At 45.1% G+C, this 26,819-nt stretch overlaps 1 protein-coding gene across 5 annotated transcripts in view; it reads right to left on the bottom strand.

Annotated features, from left to right (window-relative positions):
• Nucleotides 1–26,345, bottom strand: part of CPQ (carboxypeptidase Q) — a 294,849-nt gene extending 268,504 nt beyond the window's left edge. For 3 of the 5 annotated variants that reach the window (XM_053247903.1, XM_053247906.1, XM_053247907.1), the window contains exon 1: nucleotides 25,941–26,345. The gene's annotated coding sequence lies outside the window, so the exon portion shown is untranslated. Of the gene's footprint in view, nucleotides 1–6,423; nucleotides 6,562–6,833; nucleotides 6,962–25,940 lie in introns of those variants that run through there. The other 2 variants (XM_053247904.1, XM_053247905.1) reach the window with 2 other exon arrangements.
• Nucleotides 26,346–26,819: the final 474 nt, after the last annotated feature.

Here is a 26,819-nt window from a genome sequence, read left to right as displayed (position 1 = left end):
AGATTAACTGACCCACTATCCTGACAAAAAGATAAGCATATTAAGAGCTTCGAGGCCCATCTGAGCTGGCATTCTGTTTCCAAAAGTGGCCAGCCATATGCAAGAGGGGCCGGTCTTAGGGGCAGACAGCCCAGGCAGTGTGCATCACTGACACTTAAGCAAGAAGTCTCATGTTATGTATTGGTATAGTATAGTAATATAGTTTTATGGTTTCATAATTTGTTTTAAATTATTATGTTGTTTCGAATCATGCTCTACTGTTCTATCTTATGCTGGTCTTGCACTGTAATAAAGCTGTGCAGAGTGAAACTCAATAACATACCCATTTGTACATATAGATACCTATACAGGTCAGAACCATTTTTGTCATAACTCCGATGTAACAAATTGATTTCTCTCTCTTTTACTTTTGATTTTACTTTTTCAACATTACATGAAGCATCACCTTAGTCATTTCCAGCTCATCTAACTATATCAGCTTGTGTGACAGATATAATCATCCATGCAAAGCATGCATCAAAAACGGTAAATGAATGGATGGCAAGGGTGGCGGACATCCGAAACTGCGTCTTGTCATTGGGCTAGGAGTGGCTTTGGCCAAAACCTTCAAAGAAGTTTATAAGCAAGGCATAAAGGCAACACGTTTGTCCAAACCATGCCCCAAGCTGCCAATCACAGGAGCCCAGCCATCATGGTTACGTTACCGCCTACAAAGAATCACCACTGAGTGGAAAGTTGGAGGGAGTCAGTGACATGCCGGGATGGAACTTTTGACCCACTTTCCATGTTGTAGAACTAGAATACTGGATAGAAATGGATGTTGTAGAACTGGAAAAGGTGCTGAAGAGGGCAACCAAAATGATCAGGGGCCTGGAGCACCTTCCTTTTTAGGCTAGGCTACAGCGTCTGGGGCTCTTTACCTTAGAGGCAAGTAAGGGGAGACATGATCGAGGTGCATAAAATTATGCATGGAGTGGAGAGGGTGGACAGAGAAATTTCTCTCCCTCTCTCACAACACCAGAACCAGGGGTCACCCCATGAAACTGAAGGTTGGGAAATTTAGGGCCGACAAGAGGAAGTACTTTTTCACACAGCGCATAATTAATCTATGGAATTCCTTGCCATGGCATGTGGTGATGGCCACCAGCTTGGGTGGCTTTAAAAGGGGCTTAGACAGATGAATGGTGAACAGGTCTATCAATGGCTACTAGTCTGGTGGCTGTGGGCCATCTCCAGCCTCAGAGGCACGATGCCTCTCAATACCAGTTGCAGGGGAGCAACAGCAGGAGAGAGGGCATGCACATACCCAGAGGGGCATCTGCTGGGCTGCTGTGTGAAACAAGATGGTGGACTAGATAAGCCTTAGGCCTGATCCAACAGGGCTGTTCTTATGTACTTATGATGTTTGTAAGCAGGTAGGCACTTTTTTGTTTTCCTTCCGAATAGGGCAATTGTTGGGCACTGACAGACATCTGGCTCATGGTGTAGTGGTTCGAGTGCTGGACTAGGACCGGGGAGACCCGAGTTCAATTCCCCATTCAGCCATGATACTTGCTGGGTGACTCTGGGCCAGTCACTTCTCTCTCAGCCTAACCTACTTCACAGGGTTGTTGTGAAGAGAAACCTAAGTATGTAGAACACTGCTCTGGGCTCCTTCGAGGAAGAGCGGGATATAAAATGTAAAAAATAAATGTGTGTGTATGTATGTACACACACACACACACACACACACACACACACACACACACACACACAGAGTTTATATATATTTTTAATTCTCAGTAGAAAACCCAGATCATGCTGCTTTGCTAGTTTTGATTAAACTCTACCCCTTGTGCAAAAAGTGTGCCAAGGGAGCCTCTGATGTATCAGATGCATGAACCATGAAATTTTCCATTTCAGTGTACATAAAGGTGGGGGGAGATAACATGCTAATCCACACATACTTCACAGGTAAGACAGATAGGATCCGGACTTTGAGAGAGAAAACATTTGAACAAGAGAAAAACATTAACAGGATGATGCTAAGTGTCCAGAGTACAGAGCAGCCACTGGAAAACAACGAGGTGGTATGGCAAAACAGTTAAAAGTCACCCATCCAAATCTTACCTTTGCTGTAAGCTACTAGGTAGCTTTAGGCAAGCCACAGTCTCTCGGTTTCACTCCATCCCCACCGTTTTTTCTATGGGGAAAGCCCACTTCATAGCATTGTTGGCCAGTGAGGCAGTCTGACAGGCAAGTGCAGGGTGGAAACTGAGTTGGGGATGGGAATTCTCACCCCTACCTCTAGGAACGGGTGAGTGAGGGGTGCTGTGACTTGCACAGTCCAAGCGCAGATTTGCAGAGCGAACAGTTGCCTGGAGGTGTTAAAAGTGCCAGCTGTTGAGTCAGCAACCATGGCTGGCTGGCACCCTGAGTTACGAAGTGCTGGTGCTAGGGGAGACTTTCAGACAAACACAGTGCAGGTACTCATGTGGGGAGGGGGCCATTTTTGATGGCATCAAGCAGTTATATGAGCCTGTGGTCCCCCCACAGTACTTGTTTCAAAACCACTGATTGGGAGCATTAGCTGTAAAAGGTCATCTAGTCTGCCTTTGGATCAAAGCTACCTAAATCTCACACCCTGTCTTTCTGCACCAAATGACTCTCACATAACTCCAGCAAGTTGCAGAGGATTTTGTGTGTGTGTTATTATGTTCTCATATTATGTTCTCATGCGGCATGGGCCAGGCTTATTAGACATCATCACCCATGTGAGCTGAAAGCATGATGGACTTGTAAACTGGCCTCATGATTTGGAACATACCTATGTCAAAGCTGTTTTAAGATCCTGAACTATCTTTGGGATCTCAGCACTGAGCTGGAAGAGCAATGGTCATTTAAATAGCCAATAGATATCTCACATGAATCTCCCCACCCCATAAGATATTTTAGGGAGGCCGTCCTGCTTGTGTGGCATCCCTCAGAGGTTTTTCTGGCCTTCTTGGTGGTAGCTCTTGCACCCTGGAACTCCCTGCCTCATGAGCAGCATTCCCACTAAGGCATGCGCATGTGCATGTGCTCACAAGTTGTTTGATGTCTGCTCAGTTCATTTTAGATCCCACTCTGGCTGGATCAGGAAGACCCCACTCTCTTAAATAAAATGTTCTTTCAACCTGTTTTTTAGGTCATTGTATTCTTTCTGGACTGGTGCAAGGTTATAACTTTTATGATCTTATGTATTTTATTGTTTTATGTTATTTTAGTCTGTTTATTATTGCTGTAAGCTGCCTTGAATCCTCAGGGAGAAAGGATTTTTTTTAAAAAAAAATTAAAACAAGTGAATAAATTTAAATGTAGGAGTCAGAGCCAGACATGTGACAATCTCACCCGAGCGTTGGAACATAAAAATAATAAAAAGAGAGGTGGGACTTAGTAAAAAGAAACATCAAAACAAAGACTGGAAAGTCTATGTATCAATAATGTGCTTAATGGAAAGAGACAGAGACATGCAAAGAGAGAGAAGGAGATAGAGAGAAAACACAGGCCAAATGAATAAAGTTGAACAATGCTTCTATCTTTATACAACAGTATTTTCTGAAATCCCAGTTGACACACGCAGATCAAAGAGAACACAGCTCATTCATAATTCAGAAAAGGAAATGTGGAAAAGAAACAATAGGCTAAGGTTAATAACGACTTAATTCCTGAAAGGTCTCCTAAAGCTGTGAATAATCTAATAGTTTCCTAACTGTGTTCTGTTTGATTTTCCTCCAATGAATACAGGAAATCACATACCTTACCTAGGAGTACATGAGGTGGCTTGGATAACATTGGATTAGACTTTGAAAGCCCCAGGGTAAGAAAAAGAAACTCACATGGTACACAGGGGCGTCTGATACTGTTAGTAGCATCTGAGGGTAAGTTTGTTATGACAGCTGTGGAATAAGTTGGCGCAGAGGTCAGCTGAATGTGCAATAGAAGAGGAATTATGTTTTTTGAAAGTTATGGAGTTGTTTCATCTCGTGGAAAGAGGGCAAAATGTGAAAATGGAAGAAATGAAGACATTCCTCAAGAGCTCTCTCTTTGAGCTTTTGGACTCAGGCCTGTGCTCTGCTCTGCATTTCAATGGATCTTCCACAAGAAGAGATTTTGCACAGGAAGATGGTGCCTCAGGGGGAAGTCCTAGAGCAAACAGACAGTATGGGCCAATTTGGGCGATACTCTGACCAGCCCCTTTTCATGACATGGAGAAGGAGTGGAGGCATGCACGTCTCATCTTCCCCTCCCACCTGGCATGCCAGTGCCGAATCATGGGGGAGGCAGTTCAAGACGCTTCCCCATGTGATTAAAGGGAAATGGTTGGAGTATCATTCAAACTGGCCCTATTATATAATTATGACTCAAATCATAAGATCTTATATTTAATTCTTATGTGAACTTTGCCACTGAGATGTGGAGAAGAAAGGAAAAGAAGAGATGGGGAAACTGTCACATGACCCTCAGGGACATATTTCCAGGAGGTACAATGCACCTCAGAGGGAAGGAGAGATCAGTGTCCTCTGGAGTACATGAGCGCTGAGCATGTGCAGAGGTCATTCTAATGGCTTCTGCGCTAGTGCAGAGGCACGGACCGGAACCCCGCTGGCTCGAGATGATGGGGGGAGTGCTGGCGGAGCCTAGGGGAGCCGCTGCCAACTTGCCACTGCAGCAAACAAGCAAGCAAGCCTCCTGTCCTCCACCCACCCACCCACCCACCCACCCTTTAAAAACCCCATAGTGTTCCCCCGATGCTTGTAAAGGGGAATCCTTACCAAATTGCCCTTTACAATTACTAGAACCAGTTGAACCACGATGAACTGGTTCAATCCAAACTGGGCCCAGTTTGGTTCAAGCTTGGACTGGCCCCCCTTTTTGGAGGGTCAGGCCGGTTTGACTTGAACCCCAGTTCAAGTTGAACCGCTTGCACACACCCTGACCAGCGTAGCATTAGTCTGGTTCTCAGCCACTGAATATTACTCAGCATCCTTTGTTGGTTTATATTGGTCTGGCTCTCACAGTCATTCAAATCTAGGTTTAATATGGGTTACTGACATTTGCATGATTGTGTGAACCTGCACCAATGCAGGAATCTCAGATGGATCTCAGGCCATAAACCACCTAGGCATGGTTTCACACAATCACATTACTGTCACATTAAACCTAGATTCAAATGATTGTGTAAACCAGACCATAATATTCCTGCCCAATATTCTGACTTGATAGGAATTCATATCAGCCCTTCCAAGTCAAATTACCCAGAAACCTGCCCATTTAGTTGATGATCACAGCCAACTCTAGCATTTCCCTACTCCAACCTTCTGGAACCATCTTCTCTTGTGCCATCTCGACCTTTCCACACCCTTCTACCTCATCATACTTTAGATTCTGGCTTCCCTTTACAGGATCTACAGAAACCGACTATCTCTGAATGAATTCCATTGATCTCATCTAGATACATGGGCGCCCGGAGAGAGGACAAGGGGGCATTTCCTCCCCCCTGGATTGAGCCAGCCCCATTGAATTCAATAGAGCTTACTCTCAGATCACTGGGTAAAGGATTGCAGTCTTTTCTCCGCCTCCTGGAATAAGTCCAGTGGACACCCAAGCAATGAAATGTTCCATTGGGAGCATTTCTGCTTGTCAGTTTGGTTCCTGACGAATAAGGACTAGGGTGCTCTCCAGATTAGCCACTCAACAGTGGCAAAATACTTCAGTTCAGGCAAATTGCATTCAAAACATAAATAGCAAAGCACCCAGCAGAGGGAAGAGTCTTGCGAAAACTAACAACCCGAAAAAACAGCAACTTTTTAATGCCAAATAGACGATGACATAGCACTATATTGCAGCGATTAAATTTGAAACAAGGCATTGGAAATATGAACAGCACCCTGCCATCAGCGTTGGGACTGTGGTGTCACAAGACAGGAAGAGTGGAAGCACACCTCAGAGATTCATCGTGACCCCGTTCCAGGGTCTAATCTGGAAGTGCCAGGGACAGGGGTTCTCAAATGTGTGTCCTCAGATGTTGTTGGACTACAATCCCCATCATCCCTAGCTACAATGGTAAATGTGGCTGGGGTTGATGGGATTTGCAGTCCAACAACTTCTGGGGACACCCATTTGAGAACGCCTAGATGAGGATGTAAGAAATAAAAAATGCTGCATTGTTGTATCACATCATACATTCAGATATAGTAAAACCCTTGGATTTTTTCCATGTACAGTACTAGTGTCACTGCTTACTCTAACCCCGCAAAGCTCAGAAACAAGCAGAGCAATCCTGGTAAAATATTAATATACAATACAACACTTGTAGCTGCCAAGCTAATACTAGCCCCCCCCCCAAAAAAAGCAGCAAAAAGTTGTCTCTTCTACTAGGAAATGTATCAGCCCCAATCTAACCTGGATAATGCACAATTCTGGAGTCAGTAAATGAAAATAATGCGATCTCCCCGAGATCTCCCAGAGTTTCTTGAACAGCAGCACGTATGGACCTGTCAGTTTATCTGCCAGTCTCTCGCACCGGCTGCTCTGCCAGCCCTGTGGAATTATAGAAACCGAATACAATCAGACTGTCAAATCACACCGCACTTACAAAGGCATTGCTTGGACACCCTCAAGCAGCATTCCAGCAGCGAAGGCCCTGTGCAGTTCCGCTGCACATAATGAACACTGAACGCGGCTGGGAAGCGTTTCTAGGAACCACAAATGCTGTATAATGCAGCTTGCCAGTTGTTTGTCAGCAGAATGATTAAATAACTTCAATAACTTCTCTTTAGGTTTTTCTACCCAGTCAGTAAACATGTGACTACCTGCAGTTTCCCTGACTTGCCAAGTCCTTTTATTTTTAATACACATGCATAAAACCCTTTCTCATGAGCAGTGAGAAAGGGCAAGAGGGCTAGCAGGGAGGAAGCCTTAAAAGGCTCACCTCCCCGCAGATGACTGAGGCTCCCTGCTAACTGGGCAAAGAGGCACCTTTTAAAGTGGCGATTCTCTTATATTTAGCAGGGGGAGAGCAACTGGCCCTATCCAACCCCTGCACAGCATCCCTCTAGTGGCTGTTGCTGGTATCTGCCTTATGTTTATTTTTAGACTATGAGCCCTTTGGGCACAGGGGACCGCCTTATTTGTGTATTTTTCCCCTATGTAAACCACTCTGAGAACTTTGGTTGAAAAGTGGTATATAAATGGTGGCCACCGCCATCCCTCTTTGGAGGGTGGACTGTCCGCCCAGACGACTACCAGCTGCTGCCTGTAGCTCAGAGGGTCAGAGTGCCGGGACATGTCACCCTGCGTCACCCCACCCCCTGGAGCTCCCATAGAGCATGGTGCTCTCCCCTCCCTGAAGCTGCCCGGGATCCGCACAGTCTGCCAGCTGTGGGTGCAAGCAGCCATGGCTAGCAGAGGGTCACAGAAACGGGGTTAGGAGAGTGCTCACTCCCCTAACCTCATTGTAGAGGGTGGCTGCGGAGGCAGGTTTGCCGCAGAAGTCAGGCCGCTGGGACCAGGCCCGATTCCGGTGGTACACACACACACACACAAAGGCAATAGCAATAGCAATAGCACTTACATTTATATACCGCTTAATAGCCGGAGCTCTCTAAGTGGTTTACAATGATTTAGCATATTGCCCCCAACATTCTGGGTACTCATTTTACCGACCTCGGAAGGATGGAAGGCTGAGTCAACCTTGAGCCCCTGGTCAGGATCAAACTTGTAACCTTCTGGTTACAGGGCGGCAGTTTTACCACTGCGCCACTTCCTTAGCCCGGTTCTGCCTGCATGTGTGAATAGCTTCATAGGTGCATTTGGCTGCTTTTGATACTGATCCCTCTATATAAAGGGTGGGCCAAGTGGGCCCTCCAGCAGTTGTTGAACCACAACTCCTGTTATTCCCAGCCACAATGATGGGAGTTGTAGCTCAACAACAGCAGGAAGGTCCAGTTTGCCCACCCCAACTCTATGTCGAGGTTAAGTAGACAATTCTTCCTTGGGATGGGGGTCATTATTTATTTATTTGATTTATATACCGCCCTTCCAAACATGGCTCAGGGCAGTTTACATCAAAATAAAAACAAAACAATTAGAATCAAAACTAAATCAAAAAACAATTACCAACATTAACAATTTAAAACCATAAATCTAATTAAAAGCCTGGGTGAAGAAATGTTTCTTTGGTGCATTTTTTTAAGTTGCCAGAGATGGGGAGGCTCTTATTTCAACAGGGAGCACATTCCAAAATCCAGGGGCAGCAATGGAGAAGGCCTGTTCCCAAGTAGCCGCCAGACGAGTTGGCGGCAACTGCTGATGAACCTCTCCAGATGATCTTAACAGGCGGTGGGGCTCATGGTGAAGAAGATGTTCTCTTAAATACCCGGTTTATTTCAGTAGTATTTAAATATTAATAAATACCACTGAATTATTAGTGGTAATTAAATACCTTCTGTTTTGCATGCAGAAGGCCCCATGTTCAGACCCTGGCATCTCCAGGTAAGATTGGAAGAGACTCCTGCCTGAAACCTTGGAGAGCCACAGCCAATCAGTAAAGACAATTCTGAACTAGATAGACCAATGGTCTGACTGGGTATAAGGCAGTTTTCTATGTTCCTGCGAGCTACCAGTACAAAACAGTGGATTGGGGAGGTGAAGCCTGTCACAAAATGGCAGCTTGGAGAGGCAGAACCAAACAAAATGGCAGCTTGTAGTAAATTTACATCAACAGAATAAGGGATTCTAACATCAAACCCCTGAATTTCCAGAGAATGTTGCTGTAGAACAGGAGGGGAGCAAGAGAGGCTGCTTTGCGGAAGAAGAAACTGGAGATAATTAATGAGAGGGCAAGTAAAAGCAACCCTGAGCCCCACTCCCCAAAAAAGAGAGGTTTTAATGGTGCAACCATGCTCCCACTCAGCCAGTCAGATTTGCAATATTGCTGGAAGCCCAAATGCCTAGAGAGCTACTTCAGATACGTCTGGCAGCTACCAGGAGCTCCTGAGCTATCAAATGCTTACTCCTGCTCTAAACAGCTATTCCAGTCTTCTACACATTATAAAGGACAGGTAATTTCCATTGATTTCAATGGGATTCACTTCCATGTAGTAAATTTAGAACTTTGGTAAACAGCTGGGACTCAAAAGGTTTCATTCTGAAGTGTTTCAGATCAATGTGCCTATTTTATTAACATGTTTTTTATTTCCGTAAATCTCCAAGGCTACGGAAGACAACTTGGCTGGACTGCTTTCCACATTGTGTTTGTGGGACATGGCTCTGTTCCCAGATTTCACTCCTGGGTTTAAAAACCACTTAATATGTAACAAGAGATTAAGGGCTGTGCCCATGTTAGGCTTATGCAATATGGTTCAAGGAACACACACAGCTATTTTTGAGGAAGATATGATCCCTATCAAACCACTTCTGGAATTTAGGAATACCAATATCTTCCTTGGAGGATGCATTTTGTGAGAACTGCGTAAACATTTCACAAAAGTAGAGAAAGACGATAAAAGAGTGGGTTGTAATTCTTATTTTCCTATTTTCTAACCAGCCCTCATGTACATAGGAACATGGAAAGCTGCCATATACTGAGTCAGACTATAGGTCCATCTAGCTCAGTATTGTCTTCACAGATTGGCAGCGGTTTCTCCAAGGTTGGAGGCAGGAATCTCTCTCAGCCCTCTCTTGGAGATGCTGCCAGGGAGGGAACTTGGAACGTTCTGCTCTTCCCAGAGCGGCTCCATCCCCTGAGGGGAATGTCTTGCAGTGCTCACGCATCAAGTCATCCCATTAATATGCAATCAGGACTGACCCTGCTTAGCTAAGAGGGCAAGTCATGCTTGCTACCACAAGACCAGCTCTCCTTACACTTTTAGTAATCTTGGCATGGATACTGCCACCCATTGGTGGTAGACGTAGTGCTCATGGGAGAAAAGTAACACACATTAGTGATGGAAACTGTCTAGATATTTCCCCCCACTTGAACCAGACAAACTCAAGTTTTCTGAGATGTAAAGCTGCACTGTAAGCTGTTTTGATTGGTATGAGCGTAGATAACCATGCACTCCTCTAGACCGAGGGCTCAAGCAACAGATTGGCAAGGGCACCCAGTGCTACCATCCACCTCTGCCTCCTCCCCTGCTGCCACCACTCCCACTCTTTCTCCATGATGCCACAGTGGGTAGCATTTGGTAGAATACTGTGTCTTCTTGGGATGCATCAAGCAGAAATGCAGCAGGTGCATCTCTAGCAAGTGACAGGCAAGTTATACTGCTGAACTTCTGGCTGGATGAGCCTGTCCCCAGCCCAACGTTGAGCTAAAAGATCATAGCTAAATGTGGGTGCACGTAGTCTAATTGATAAAGCCAGCATAATTCACGAAACTGTACAGAATCTTTACTGCTTACATGGTGCAGAAGCTAAGACCACCTTAACTTGCAATTTCCATGCTTTTTAAAGCATGAGCGAAAATGGTGAGCACCTCAATTCTCATCTTAAACCAGTGCTTTTTATTTCATGATTGTTATTACTTGGCTATAATGTACTTTTAACATTCCTTTTAGAATTGTACCATATTTTAAAAACGTCTTTTGTAATGAAGAAACATAAATAGTAAAATGCAATGGAACAGAAGGCAAAACACTCATGATCATGTTCCTTTAAGCAACGTAAATGCTCGATTAAATGAAGACATTTCACTGGGTAAATCTATAATTTTAAGCAGCATGTTCCATTAGCCAGTGTTCTTGCTAAAGACCGCAGGATTAATTATTTTATTACACTGGTTCCTGCTTTTTCAAAAATTAAACATCAAATATTTATTTGCTAGCCCATCGAACAGCTGTGTGTACTGAAACTCTGCTGATCTTTCCTGGAAAATACTGCTGAGAAACTTGGTTGCTGGGTCCTTTTGTAGGCTATCAGATATGACAGCAAGGCCTCTTTTCCAGTTCCCCCAAACACAAGTTGGACTGACAATTGCCAGCTGTCTGAAGTTATGGAGTGACATAATTTGAATTGCATTCTATTGTGTTAGGAGATCTTTTTTCCTTTTCATCAGCAGAGAACCACATGTTATTTAGGCTAAGCACCAGGACTAAAACAGATACTTCATTTCTGTCATGAGGGTCTTGCAGTCAGAATAGCTGTCAGTACATTTGATTTATTATTCACTAACAGACTGTTCAGAAGTATTTATGCCAGCAGGGGACCATACAACCATGTATGTATAGATTATCCGTGATCCCCAGTACTACATTTCTTAGCCATTATAGTCTGGTGAAGCTTTCGAATGACCCATGGACTCTTGGTTTTTCAGGCATTAGTGCCTCCATCTACCAGCCAGACATATACATTAATAACCTTTCCTGTCTCAGGAGCGCTAGAGGACCCAAGCTTAAATTTAATACACGATTAGCAAATACAGAAAGTGGCAGATGCTTTATGGGGGGGAAAGCAGGGTCTACCTTTGTTTGCATTTGGATGGTGAGCCCATTTTTATGATCAGACTTACCTGGGCTAGCCCTGTCCTACCCAGGTGAGGCTGGTCATCTGGGGCTCTGGAATTGCTCCTGATCCGACCACTCCTCCCCGGGTAGCCCTGATGAAAGCGTGCCGTCAAGTCAATTTTGACACCTGGTGCCCACAGAGTCCTGTGGTTGTCTTTGGTAGAATAAAGGAGGGGTTTACCATTCCCATCTCCCATGCAGTATGAGATGATGCCTTTCAGCATCTTCCTATATTGCTGCTGCCCGATAGAGGTGTTCCCCATAGTCTGGGAAACATACCAGCGGGCATTTGAACCGGTAACCTTCTGCTTGTTAGTCAAGCATCCCCCCTCTGCGCCACTTAAGGTGATTACCCAGGTTTACAGTGTGGTAGGAGGACAAGCACATGCCTTCTACCTCACTCACTGGTTGCCTGGGGTGCCACACTGCCAGCAGCTGCTCGCGGTCTGCTGGCAGCCATCTTTATGATAGCATGGAACTTCCCCAATGCACTGTGCTGCTCATGCGTTGCATTGGGGGACATGGTGGGTGGGCCCAGCTTTATTTATTTGTTTATTAAAATATTTATTTCCCGCCCCTCCAGTACAATACTGCTTGGGGTGGCTCACAACAATACAAATAATATAAAATTTAATACAATTAAAAATATAGAATAAAAACAATTAAAACAACCCCCGGGCTGTGATTAAAAAGCCTCTCTGGACAAGTGGGTTTTAAGGTAGGTTTTTTAAAATAAATAAATAAATAAATAAATAAATAAATAAATAAATAAATAAATAAATAAAAAACACCTAAGGGAGGGAGAATGGTGAAGCTCTTCTGAGAGGGCATTCCAGAGCCAAGTGGCCACAATCAAAAGGCTCCCCCCTCACACACGCACACTATCGCTGGGCTCGTGTGGGTATGTGGGTGGTAGAACCCAACGGGGGATTTGATCATGTGGAAGGGAGCAGGAGGTTCCTCTCTTCCCCCTAACCCACCCGTTTGCTCATGTGAGAGGGCTCTACGTGTGTGTGGTAAAATATTCCCCTTAGGGGATGAGGCCATTTCTCAGTGGAAGAGCAACTCTGGCATCTCCAGCTGGAGCTGAGAGAGACTCCTGCCTTAAACCCTAGAGAGCCACTGCCAGTCAGTGTATACAGTAATGAGCTAGATGGACCAGTGGTCTGACTCAGTATAAGGCTGCTTCCTATGTTTATTTTGGCTAAAGGGTTGAGTAAATAAAACCAGAATGTTCAATTTATTATCGTTTAAAACCTTTTTATAGCACTCCAGTATGTGGTTAGAGTAGAATCCAAGGGAAAGAGTTTTGGTATACAAGGACAAGGCAGTGGAGCGGAATCAGGAATATTAATAGTTTAATGAAATGGATATTGTGTACAAAGAGGCAAGTGCAGATAGCTTTTCCATATTCTTGCTGCTGGCTGTTTGTTAACCCCGCCTCTACTCCAGGACTGGAATACAAGTAATTAAAAGTAAAGTGTGCCGTTCAGTCAATTTTGACTCCTGGTGCCCACAGAGACCTGTGGTTGTCTTTTGGTAGAATACAAGAGGGGTTTACCATTGCCATCTCCCATGCAGTATGAGATTATGCCTTCCAGCATCTTCCTATATCGCTGCTGCCCAATAGAGGTGTCTCCCAGTCTGGTCCCATTCAAAAGCTGAATCAAAGAACGGTTTGACCAAAAACACCACAGTTACAGCGCCATTCCCCATGCAATCCCTTTTGGGTTTTCAGGATGTTTTATGTCACTGTTCAGTTATAGTCAGAAGTGGGGTTTGAGTATGTTTTTCTTCATTGTTTGAAAAAGCATTTAGATGATTAAGTGCTGATTCCACTGCTGTGAAAACACTCCGTGTTAATTAACATAGCAGAGGGCCCTTCTCAGGTAGGGGAGATGAAGCACAATGGAATTTCCCATGACAGTAAAGGATGCCAAGGGCATCCTTTTCTTTTTGCCCTAATTTTTACCCTAATTTTCTTACCCTAATTTCTTTTTTCTGGAATCAGTCATTTACTTCTATTATACTGTTAGCACTCCAGTTCAGTTCACAGAAAACTAGTTCTGACCCAACATTTTTGATCAATTGGTTGGCTTCAGAATTATTTCAATGGAATGGACATAGTTTCAACCAAACATTGTCTATAGTAAGTCTCAGTCTCCTTGCTAATCTCACAGATACAAACTTTTCTGTTCTCTTGTATTCTTATAATTTAGGTATCATCGCATTTTAGAGTTGAAAGGGATCACTGAGATCTTCTAGTAGTCCAACCCCCTGCTCAGTACAAGACACTCCTACAGCATCCCTGAGAGATGGCTGTTTAGTTGCTGATTGTAAACCTCCAGCAAAAGAGAGCCTACCACAGGGAGAAGAGCTGGTCTTGTGGTAGCAAGCATGACTTGTCCCCTTAGCTAAGCAGGGTCTGCCCTGGTTGCATTTGAATGGGAGACTAGAAGTGTGAGCATTGGAAGAGATTCCCCTCAGGGGATAGAGCCGCCACTCTGGGAAGAGCAGAACGTTCCAAGTTCCCTCCCTGGCAGCATCTCCAAGATAGGGCTGAGAGAGATTCCTGCCTGCAACCTTGGAGAAGCCGCTGCCAGTCTGTGAAGATAATGCTGAGCTAGATAGACCAATGATCTGATTCAGTATATGACAGCTTCCTATGTTCCACCTCCATCTTGGGGAGAGGAGAGCTGGTCTTGTGGTAGCAAGCATGACTTGTCCCCATAGCTAAGCAGGGTCCACCCTGGTTGCATTTGAATGGGAGACTAGAAGTGTGAGCACTGTAAGATATTCCTCTCAGGGGATGGAGCCGCTCTGGGAAGATCATCTTGGTTCCAAGTTCCCTCCCTGGCAGCATCTCCAAGATAGGGCTGAGAGAGATTCCTGCCTGCAACCTTGGAGAAGCCACTGCCAGTCTGTGAAGACAACACTGAGCTAGACAGACCAATGGTCTGACTCAGTATATGGCAGCTTCCTATGCTCTATGTTCCTATGTTAACTGCACAAGGCAGACAGTTCCATGGTCAACTTGCTCTTACAGTTAGAAAATTCTTCCTCGTGTCTAGGCTGAATCTGCTTCCTTGTAATTTCAACTGATTGGTTCTAGTCTTGTCATCAGGAGCAAAAGAAAACAAGCCGACTCTTCCTTCTATGTGACAGAGCTTCAGTTAATTGAAGACGGCTATTACATCCGCCTCCATCTTCTCTTCTCCAGGAGGCTTTACAGACTGGGTTTATACCCCAAATCTCCTTCAGAAGAGACTGTGTGCGTTCACACACCAGCCAAACTTACCCCGACGTCCCTTTGAGATCCTTGGACCCACTCCACACACAAATCGGGCTTTGTCTTGTGAATTCTAGCTTATCTCGATGCATTTCGGGGTTGTTAAAATGCTGGTTTTAAGCTACTTTTTCTGAAAACGCCAGAGCAAATGGGGAGAGGCAGTGATGTAGAATCATTGGCATGAGAAGAGGGATGCTCCCTTTAGAAATGCAGATATAGCTCTTCAGTAATCTCTCTCTCCCCCCCACCCCACCACTGGCTAGCAGGAAAGCACAGAGGCATGTGATGTGACCTTGCAAAAACAAAAACCAAGAGCAAAGGGGAGGGGCTGCTTCCCTCAATGCCACAAGTGTAATTCCAAGTGGCTTTGCTTAACATTTACCCCACAGCATGAAGCCATGGGCGAATAACTCCCAGGCTAAACATATCAGACTTGTTCAATGATTCCTGGTAGAACTTGGTTTCCAGGCCCCTCACCATCTTTGCTGTCTGTCTCTAAACCTGTTCCAGTTCATCAATTTCCTTCTTAAAATGTGGTGTCCAGAATTAGGCACAGTATTCCAAGTGAGATTGGAGATTATTTCTCATGGTCTAGGCACCATACCTCTGTTTATGCAGCCTAGGATTGCATTGGGGTTTTTTTTAGCAGCTGCATCACACTGCTGGCTCATGTATCACACTGCAGTGAAATATGGTCCTATATTGCTGATTACTCAAACATTTGCTGCTCCTGGTGCAGCGTGGAGCCCTTCATTTGGACCCAGTCCTGACCAGCCAGCGTTCTCTGCCTTGCCGGCTGCCCTGCCCCCAGGGCTCAGACGGCTTCTACACATGTGTGAAGTTTGCACATGCATGGAGGCCATCTGAGCCTTGAGGGCAGGGCTGGGGTCCAGGTGAGGCGTTCACACCAGGCAGCAACAGCAGCATGGCCACATTTTAAAAATTAGAGCACAGGGGCACAGAAGGTGCGGTGCGGGGGCGGGGGGGCAACCCGGCAGTGTCCCAGCAGCAAGAGAAGTGCCAGGTCAGCAACCTGCCGCGTCCCAGCTCAACTACAGCCCTGGGTTTACCTGTTTCAAATATTTTTTATCCTGCCTTTGCAGCTTAAAGACGCCCAAGGCATAAATAATATAACATAATCACCAAAACATAAATAAGTAATTACAGGATTTTAAAACTACTGAATATAATTAATTAAAATTATAAAAGGAAACAACTCGTAGAAAGCAACAACAATAATTGCAACTAACCAAGATTAAATGGTTGCATTAACAAATTAGTCTTAGGCAAATCAGACAAGAAAATGATAGCGGGGGTGGGGGGGCAAACAGATCTCCCGGGGCAAGGAATTCCACAGCCTGGACACTGCCACGGGGAAGCCCCTCACACACACTCCTACCAACGGAACATCAGAAGAACGTGAGACATGAGCCTTATTCACATGTTATGTCCAACACTCATACAGTCTGTGTACAGAGTATGATATTATACACATTCTGTACACATACACAGTTATTCGCACGTTACATTCAGTGCATGTACAGTAGTACACTTTCTATCTGTACCTATATTTGAGGGAGCCTGTGCCCAGGTTCACTTTTAAAATGAACGTTGTACAAGCACACATACAGTTGTGCAGACATTTGCATGCAGGTACAACATATATAGGGCAATGAAAGAGGTTCTTCCATTCATCTTAAAGGGCGGACGGACAGTATCATCTGTGAGGAAATGATCCTATAAGTATCCTTGCCCCAAGTCATTTAAAGGCCAAGATCAGCACTTTGAATTGTGCCCAGAAACTAATAGTTGTTAAGAACTCAAGTCTCTAAGTATAAAGGAGCTGAGTTTGTGATGCTCATGTTTTGTTTTACTACAGCAGTGCTAAATCCCGCAAAGTCTGTTAGCAGTCCATGAGTGCTAAAATCCTAACCAACTTCTTCAGAGGGCAGCTCATTTCGTAAACATGAAAACACTTAAACAAAAAGGATAAACAATACATTCAGGAAGACATAAATTGTTCCTTTTTCCTGCCACCAAACCGTTAACTCATGCCATTTGCTTTTCCCATGACCTTCATCATGGATTCTTGAGTCTTCCAATATGATGGCTGGGGCTTCATTCAAGCCATAAATCGCAGCTTTCAGGCAGTAAAACTGACCAGTATTGCATGTGACAGAGACAGACAGAATACAGATTGCTAGATAAAGCCATCTCCCCAATTTTAAATACAGGTCAAATCTGCCCTTTTATGGTTAGAATTTAAGCATATATTATTTCAATATTGCAAGTGGCCAAGAACCTGAATAATGTTCCATAATAAACATTCCCTAAAGTGTCTAAATTAACTAAAACAGGCAGAGTAAAAGCAGAGGGAGGGAGGTAAATCTATATTCCGTTTTGCCTGTCTATTCCGCTGCCTTTCCTACATAATAGATTTTGCCTTGAGCATCCCTTTAGGGGTTTGTGGATATCCAACTGTTCCTGAATTAGGGCTTTTAGATCTGTACTGATGACCCTTTTATCAGCACTTTGATTGGGCCTGGAAACCAGAGGAGAGCTGGTCTTGTGGTAGCAAGCATGACTTGTCCCCATAGCTAAGCAGGGTCTGCCCTGGTTGCATCTGAATGGGAGACTTGATGTGTGAGCACTGCAAGATATTCTCCTCAGGGGATGAAGCCGCTCTGGGAAGAGCAGAAGGTTTCAAGTTCCCTCCCTGGCAGCATCTCCAAGATAGGTCTGAGAGAGATTCCTGCCTGCAACCTTGGAGAAGCTGCTGCCAGTCTGTGAAGACAATACTGAGCTAGATGGACCAATGGTCTGACTCAGTATATGGCAGTTTCCTATGTTCCTAAACCTACTAGGAGCCATTCCTGTTGATACAAGACTGTTAAAAAGGATGAATGATAGAGCTCTAAGTAGACAAATCTGTAGATTACTCTCAGATTTATGTTACCAACCAAATAGTTGTCTTTGCTGTAGTAACCAAGAAGATTAGAGTCCAGGAGGCTTTACAGACAGGGCTAACCACCAGGAGCCACACAGCTCCCAGAGGTTCACATGGGCTGGGGGAAACAGGGCTGGGCTCCCTTAGCCCGATTTCCTCCGCATGTGTGAATAGCCTCAATGTGTGTTTTTATCTCATGTTTTAATATTGTGTTGTAAGCTGCCCAGAGAGCAATTTGCTATGGGGTAGCTAACAAAGTTTATTTTTTATTATTATTTATTACTAGTGGGCCCAGGCGCAGAGCATCTGCGCCTCTAGCGTGGCACAGCCTTTCCCTGCCATCTCGGGGACTGGGGGCAGAGCCAGCCGTGCCGCTGCCATCGGCGGCTCCCTCCGCCTCGCCCCCCCATGCCGCCGCTGCCTCCTCCCTCCACACACCCCTTTTCCTCCTTGCGGCGGTGGCGGCGCTCCGCCTGCCGGCCCAACCGGCTTCTGTTGCACTCTTCTCTCCGCCGGCCAGCCCCAGAGCGCCGCCGCCGCCGCCGGCCGGCCCCAGAGCGCCGCCGGCCGGCCCCAGCCTCGCCTCTGTGGCTGGGCCCGGCCAGGCCTGCCGCCTCGCCCGCCTGGCTCCCCGGCCATGGCCTCCGCCGCCTCGCATAATTCTCCTGGGTGTGCGCCAGGACCAATCAGGCGCCCCCGCAGCTCAGCCAATCAGCTGGGCTGCCGGGACGCATTTTTCCTGGCCACACCCAGGAGAAATATATATATAGATTCCTGGTTTTTGACCTTAGCTTTAGCTTTGACTTTTGCCATTTCTGGCATTTGGTTTCTGGCTTGTCTACTTGGCTTGTACATATACATGGGGATGGCACCACAGCTCAGTGGTAGAGCTTCTGCCTTGCAGGTAAAAGGTCCTGGGTTCAATCCCTGGCATCTCCCAGTATGGCGGAGAAAGGAAAGACTTCTGCCTGAAACCTTGGAGAGCCACAGTCAGTGGAGACAGTATTGAGCTAGATGGACCAATGGTCTGACAGGGTACAAGGTCAGACAATAATGAGCTAGATGGACCTACATCCATGCCATGCACCATTCAAAGGTAGCTACCTATGGTCCGCATTGACACTGGTCTACATCCCGACTACTGCTGCACTAGTGCAATGCTGCTGCGCTATGCCAGGACATAGAGCAGTGATGTTGTACAAAAGATGGAATGTCTGTTTGAGACTAGTTCTTGCACTAGCACAAGTGGGTGACATGTTGCTCGATACAAGGTTGTACAATGTATGTGTCCTATAGAAGATCTTCCACTAGCTGTGCAATATCACAGAGCACTGCAATTGTGTGCAGTTCTGCAAACTCCCTTAGTGTGTACAATTCCTCTCAGTGCAGTAGCACAACACTGTTTGGAAATCAGCAGTAGGGCAGTTCACACAATCAGTACTTGGAACATAGGAAGCTGCAGGCAGGAATCTTTCTTAGCCCTATCTTGGAAATGCCAGGGAGGGAACTTGGAACTTAGATGCTCTTCCCAGAACGGCTCCATCCCCTAAGAGGGATATCTTACATTGCTCACACATGTAGTCTCCCATTCATATGTAACCAGGGTAGACCCTGCTTAGCTAAGGGGACAAGTCATGTTTGTTTCCACAAGACCAGCTCTTCATCCTCTTGTGTCCTAGGGGAACATGTTCTACTCAAGTTTGGGAGCTGTGTGCGCTGCCATTTACCAATCGTGTGTGAGTAGGCAACAAGTGAGGTGGAAGTGGGAAGTGCTTGTCTACTAAGTGGCAGCTGGGTAGGAGGGCTCCATCCTACCCATCAGCTATACTCAGCTCTTTAATGAGGTAGGAGAAAAAGCCATCCTACCCAACTGCTGCCTCGCAGGCGATCACTTCCCCCTCCAGTTACCTTGTTTTTTACTTACATACGATCTGTAAATGGGAGCACACACAACTGCCAAACTTGGATAGGATGTATCTCCTATTCAAGTACTGATCATGTATGTGGTAACAGTTGTATATAGTTCATGGCCACTAGGTGGAACTGTGTGGGGAGAAAGAGGAGGTTTGGAAAGGGAAGATTAAAGTTAGTTTCTGTTTCAGTTCAACATGGTGTCCAGGCTCTTTGTTATATCCACAATGTGAACTGGCCTATTGTCTTTCACATGCTCTCAAGGCCAGTCCAGTAGCTGAGACTGATGTCCCACTTGTCTAGCAGACAACAATACACTATACATTGGGTGGCTAAGAATACCCAAACAAGGAAAATGTTGAATACTGAAACTCACTTTCCCCACCTAATGCAGAGCTAAACAGTACAAAAGGAAACAATGATTCATCAATACAGGATGGGAGCTAAACATGGATTGTGTATGGCTCTCTGGGCAGCTAAGAAAATTAACTGTTCCTTTAGCTGACTTCATATGTTGGCAATTGATTCATTTTGCACAAGGCTATCTGTTACTCATCTTCAGCCCAGAGCTTTGCTTAAGTGAACAGCAGAGAGCATACTTTGTAAGGATTTTATATTTCATGATACACTTGTAGAACATTTTCTCCACACATACTTATTAATAATATGTCCAGGGGTGGTGTAGCATTTTTAAAGTTATGGTGCAGGTGCAAGCACACTTTCTATAAACTGACAAAATACATCAAAATTAATGTTCTAAGAAGTATCTGCCCTTGTCTCAAGTGTGCCTGACATCATGTATGATGCATGTTCTGGCACTTCAGAAACCAGAATTCCCATTTATTTAATTTCATACCCAAGGGATGGCATTTCTGTTTTCCCAGAAATTGTGTGTGTGTGGGGGGGGGGTTGTTTCAAGGGAAGAGGAGCAAAGGATTTGTAAAAACTGAACATGAAACATCTTGCTATGTATAGCATTATGTGAAATTATCACACACTGGAAGCATTGCTGCCATGCTTATGGTCCTAGTCCCAAGGAATGAAGATGGCAGGAAGTCTGCATAGAGAGGAGGGAAATCCTCAGAACTGGGAAGTAATGACAGCACTATTGCAGAAGTAAGTTCTATTCATTGGCGGTAGTTATATTTTGTGGTGGGGAGTACCAGTGAAGACTGCGGGAAGCATCTTTGGTAGTGGGAGGAGAAATGGTACATGTGATCAAGGTCTGGGATCTAGAGCAGCCTGGATTTTACTTTTCCCATTCTTTACACTTTACTTTTCTCATTTTTATCCGTCACTTCTTACATCATTCTTACACATTGTGGCTGGGAATTATGGAAGTTGTAGTTTAACAACAGCTGGAGAGCCAGGGCCTACCCCACCACAACTTCTGCCTGACTTGAATTTTGGAATTGCACAAATGTTCTTTTAGATTGGCACTTTTTTTTTTAACTGAATGTCTTGTGTCTGGTTGCACATTTTAAAAAGGCCCTTCTGCTTAATGCACAATCCTGCTATTAAATCTTCTGTGACCTCTCAACAAAATCAACCAACCCAAACCTCTGCTTGCATTCTCAACTTTCTGTTACATTCCAGTCTCTCTGCCAGCTTCTCTGTCTCCAAGTAAACCTCTTTGCTCATGTTCTCATCCTGCGCTTATCAACATGAGCAGTAATGTGAAGAATATTCCACAAGATCTTGATCTGGGTCTTTGGGACCACCCACCAAATATTTTATTGTCACACCACCAAAAATTACCAATTCCCCCCACCCACCCCCAAATCACCTGGAAGTCTGTTTGGAATGCTTATATTAATACATTCATAATGACAATACTTGCAGTTTTACACCAGTAGTTTTGTCACCAACAACAGTGATAAATGTGAGAAAGGTTGGGCACTCACACTATTTGTAGCTCTTGGTATTAATATAAGAGGAGGCAATATCTCTGTGCAAGAGAGAATTTAAAACTTCCTACTCTTGTCAACACTCTAGGCCAAAGGACATGACAGGAGGGCAGATGCTGTTGTTGTTTTTTTAAAGCAAATATCTGCTATTTGTTTTCTGCCATTTTCCTGCACCTAATTTACTGAGACCTCTCCCAGTGCTGCTTGCAATGTTCTTTGCTCTATAAAATGTAAACCATGGATTTTCAGTGAACTTGGGAAGCAGATTTTTTTAACTGATGTTTCCTATATATAAATTACAGTGTCATATGGCCTGACTTTGTAAGGACAATTCAGACAAGAAATGTTAAAAATGGAAAACAAATTAAGCTCACGTGTGCATGAGTAAGATGTTTCCTCTAATTATTAAAAGTCTATACAAGGATAGCCCAGCATTTGAATTATAGAGGGAAAGGTAGGGGATCTTTACTGTACTCTGGTGAGCTTTTTTCTGGTTATTTTTCCTTAAGAAGAAGGGAGAAATAAATGGCTGACATCCAGACTAAGTAATTCATGAGTCTTACTGAAATTAATAAGACAACTTAGCCATGACTTACTTGACCCATTCATTTCGATGCAACTACTCATGAGCAATGAATAGTTACTCATTAGTCACTTAAGTAATTTATTAGTTACTTAATCTGGCTGTCAGCCTTCCCCCCGCCCCATTTGACAACGATGACGACTATTTATATACTGCTTTTCAACAAAAAGTTCCCGAAGTGGTGTGTGTGTATATGGTTCCCTGTCCTCAGAGGGCTCACAATCTTAAAACAAAACACAAGATTGACACCAGCAACAACCACTGGAAGGAGGATGTTGTGCTGGGGATGGAGAGGGATGGTTGTTCTCCTGCTAAATAAAGAGAATCTTTTTTTAAAAGTGCCTCTTTGCTCAGTTAGCAGGGGCCCATGATGTATGCACACGCTTCAGATGATACTTCTTATGGGGGATTGTATCAAAGCTTATAAACCTGTCTATATAAATTATATAATTTATTGACAACTCGCCCACCCAGCACAAAAACGTGTCTTCCTTTTTGGTTGATCCACATATACATGTGAGCATAAGAACACAACATAGGAACATAGGAATCTGCCTTATACTGAGTCAGACCATCGGTCTATCTTGCTCAGTATTGTCTTCACAGACTGGCAGTGGCTTCTCCAAGGTTGCAGGCAGGAATCTCTCTCAGCCCTCTCTTGGAGATGCCAGGGAGGGAACTTGGAACCTTGTGTTCTTCTCAAAGCGGCTCCATCCCGAGGGGAATATCTTACAGTGCTCACACATCAAGTCTCCCATTCATATGCAACCAGGGTGGACCCTGCTTAGCTAAGGGGACAAGTCATGTTTGCTGCCACAAGACCAGCTCTTCTCTCCTGAATTCTGCTCAATCAGATAATGCATCCAACTAGTCCAGCAACCTGTTTCCAACAGCAAGATGCCTCCAAGAGGCACTCAAAACAGGTGGAGGAGGCAGCAGCCTCTTCTAATAATCCACCTAGAAACTGGTATTCAAGAATATGGAAGTTCCAGTTAGTGACCTTACCTGCTAGTCTTACCTCCCTTGAATATGTGCACTCCCCTTTTCAAGCCATCTAAGCTAGCCTAGTGGCTGCTACTGCATTTGGGGCAGCACACACTGTAACTCAGGGGTTCTCCGACTTGGGTCCCCAAATGTTGTTAGGCTACATCCCATCATCGCCAGGCACAAAGGCCAAAGGCCAGATGTTATTGGACTACAACTCCCATCATCCCCAGTCAGTCCAACAGCATCTGAGGACCCAGCTAGGAGACCTCCAGCTATATCTTTGATAAAGTATTGTGTGAAAGGGAACTTTTTTCCCCTATCTTGAATCTACTGCCAATCAACTTCTGTGGGGGCTGGTTCAGATGATACTTTTCAAGCCCGTGAAATTAAAAGGGGATCATGCTGAGAGCACATCCATCCTGTGGCCTTTCATAGTCATCGTGATGTCCAGTCCTCCAGGCACATTGCTTTATTGCATGGGAGCAGGGTGGTTAGTCCAAACAGCGGCATAAATACATGACCCAAATACTAGTTTATAATGTTACTAGTCGGTGAGGCCCATCGTTGACCGTGCAAAGTCATTTTGTGGACATTACACTGATAGGAAAGCTAAAGACATTAAATATATGTAACAGAAGTTTTTATTAATGTCCTTGCAAAAGGGAAGTCGTTCTCTGAGCAGTTTTCACACGCAGACAAGCCCAGGTTTAGCTGCCTTTGCCTGCTACGTATGAAAATAGCCTCCTTATCTTTCATCAGACAACTGCATAGCAGCCATCAGATGACTGATTCGTTTGGGGTTTGGGTTGTGTGTGTGTTTTTTAAAATGGTTCAGCAATTATCTTTAATTAAAATGCACACAGGGAATAAACTAGCAAAGCATTTATGACTCCAGTATCCCACCTTTATTCCATTGTGGAATGGAAGGCAGCTTATATGCAAGGCAATCACTCATCCAAGCACTGACCCTATCTAGAGGTAAAGTTGTGCCGACTCCTGGCTACCACAGAGCCTTGTGGTTGTCTTTGGTAGAATACAGGAGGGGTTTACCATTGCCATCTCCCGCGCAGTATGAGATGATGCCTTTCAGCATCTTCCTAGATCGCTGCCTACTGCCCAATATAGGTGTTTCCCATAGGCTGGGAAACGAACTGGCAACCTCTTGCTCCCTGGGCAAGTTACTTCTCCGCTGCGCCACTAGGCGGCTGTGCCTGATCTAGACCCACGCAACTTCAGCACGATTCTGTATCATAGGCCCTGAGATCATGCCCTAACAGTAGGCTATTCTAACTCCAAACACTAGGCAAAATATACAAACACAAAGCTTCACCAAGAATCAACATCAAACAACTTTGTCCTCCCACAATACATCCACATACTATTTAGCAGAGGTTCTCAGGCTTGAGTTCCCAGATACTGGTGGACTACAACTTATAGGAACATACAGTTCATAAGAACACATAGAAACATAGGACGGTTTCTTATCCCGAGTCAGACCCTTGGTCCATCTAGCTCAGTATTGCCTACACTGACGGGCAGCAACTCTCCAAGGTTGCAGGCAGGAGTCTCTCCCAGCCCTATCTGGAGCTGCCAAGAAGTGAAGTTGGGAACTTCTGCATGCACGTACTCTTCCAGAGAGGTATGGCCCCATCACGCATTGAAACGCTTGGTTTGCCTTAGCAAAGGAGACAATTCATCCTTGCTAACAGCGGGAAAATGCTTGACTAAAAAACAGAAGGTTGCCAGTTCGTATTCCCGTTGATACTATATCAGGCAGCAAGGCTATAGGAAGATGCTGAAAGGCATCATCTCATACTGCAGAGGAGGAGGTAATAGTAAACCCCTCTTGTATCACTCTGTGGGCACCAGGAGTCGAAATTGACTTGACGGCACACTTTACCTTTACCACAAGACCCTCTCTCCTCCAAATAAACTCCCAACACCCCCCGCCATTGGCCTGATGATGATCAAACACCAGTCATCTTCAACAAATGGTCATTTGAAAGATTAACAATTAGCATCAGAAGACCATGGTCCAGATGCCTTTTGTTTCTACTACTAAAGGTAAAGTGTGCCGTCGAGTCAGTGTCGACTCCTGGTGACCACAGAGCCCTGTGGTTTTCTTTGGTAGAATACAGGAGGGGTTTACCATTGCCTTCTCCCATGCAGTATGAGATGATGCCTTTCAGCATCTTCCTATATTGCTGCTGCCTGATATAGGTGTTTCCCACAGTCTGGGAAACATACCAGTGGGGATTCAAACCAGCAACCTCTGGCTTGCTAGTAAAGTCATTTCCCACTGCGCCATTACTACAGCAAATATTTATATACCGCTCTTCAACAAAATTCTCAAAGTGGTTTACATGGGAAAATAAATAATAGGTAAATAAGATGGTTGCCTGTCCCCCAAAGGGCCCACAGTCTAAAAAGAAACACAAGGTAGACACCAGCAACAGCCACGGGAAGGATGCTGTGCTGGGGTTGGATACAGCCAGTTGCTCTCCCTCTGCTAAATGTAAGATAATCCCCACTTTTAAAGATGTCTGTTCAGTTAGCAGGGCTTTGAAGCGACAATAGAAACGGCCGTTTCTCCCGTTGGGGGCTAGAATGATAACCTAACAGTTTCCTCCACCAGTGGCTTCCTCGACGCTCTTAAAGGGACAGGACCCCTGCCGGCACATTTAGTCCCTCTATGGCTGGTTAAGGCCGCGCACCTGGGCTTCGAGATGCTCAAGAACATCAGTCCTCTCTGCGCACGCATGCGCTCATACACTCCCGCTCTGATACTTACCCTTCTCTGACTCAGCTGCGCAGCCAGCCGGACTGCCTCAATGGCTTGAACGCTGCCGCCTGCCTTAGAGAGTCGAAAGTTGTCGCTCGCCTCCCTCTTAAACAGGCTGAGCTGGGCTGCAGTGGCTCGGTTTCGGAGGGGAGACCTGAGGAGCAGCCGCCGCCGCCGCCGCCGCCTCCCTCGGAAATGCAAATACAGCAGCGTCTGGCTGGCTCTAGAATTAGACAGGGCGCTTCTCGCTCGCGGCAAGCCCCGCCTGACCTCCCATCACCTGTGGGCCCGCCTGGAACTCCTGGCTGGGCCGGGGCGGGGGTCGATGTTCGCCTCCCCAGCCAATCCAACAAGGGTCACGTTGGTTTGCTAGAGTGGAGTGGAGGCTCCTTCGTTCCAGCCCAGCGAGGCGGACCGGAGTCCAATCCATCTGGTGGGTTGCAGAGAGAGAGAGATTTTAAGATTTCCAAGCGAGAGGCTTTAGGCTTGTGTGAAAACTCGTCGTAATATTATGCCGCTTTTACTTGGTGGGGTTTGCTTTGCTTCTGAATAAACAGGCGCAGGCTCAGGTTGCAAAAATTCATATATCTCTATGGAACTACATACAGTTCCATAACATAACAAAATAAAACAATGCACAGGAGAATAATAAATTGATTAACCCTCAAACCCCACCACCACCTTATAACTGTTCAGTCAAATAACCCCAAACAATCTTTTGCCCTGCAAAGCAAAACAATATTTTTTTAAAATAAAGAACAAAGATTAAATGAAGAAGGAAGTAAGATAATTACAGTATCAGAGACAAGAGAGAGAGTGTGTCTTCATGTAAGATAGCCATCACCATCACAGAGATGCACCTAAAGGTCTTTGGAGGCTCCCCCCACC

The sequence above is a fragment of the Hemicordylus capensis genome, chromosome 4 (genome assembly GCF_027244095.1).
Source record: "Hemicordylus capensis ecotype Gifberg chromosome 4, rHemCap1.1.pri, whole genome shotgun sequence".
Classification (NCBI taxonomy): Eukaryota; Metazoa; Chordata; class Lepidosauria; order Squamata; family Cordylidae; genus Hemicordylus; species Hemicordylus capensis.
The sequence above is the reverse complement of the archived record's forward strand: the minus strand, read 5'-3'. Positions and strand labels throughout refer to the sequence as shown.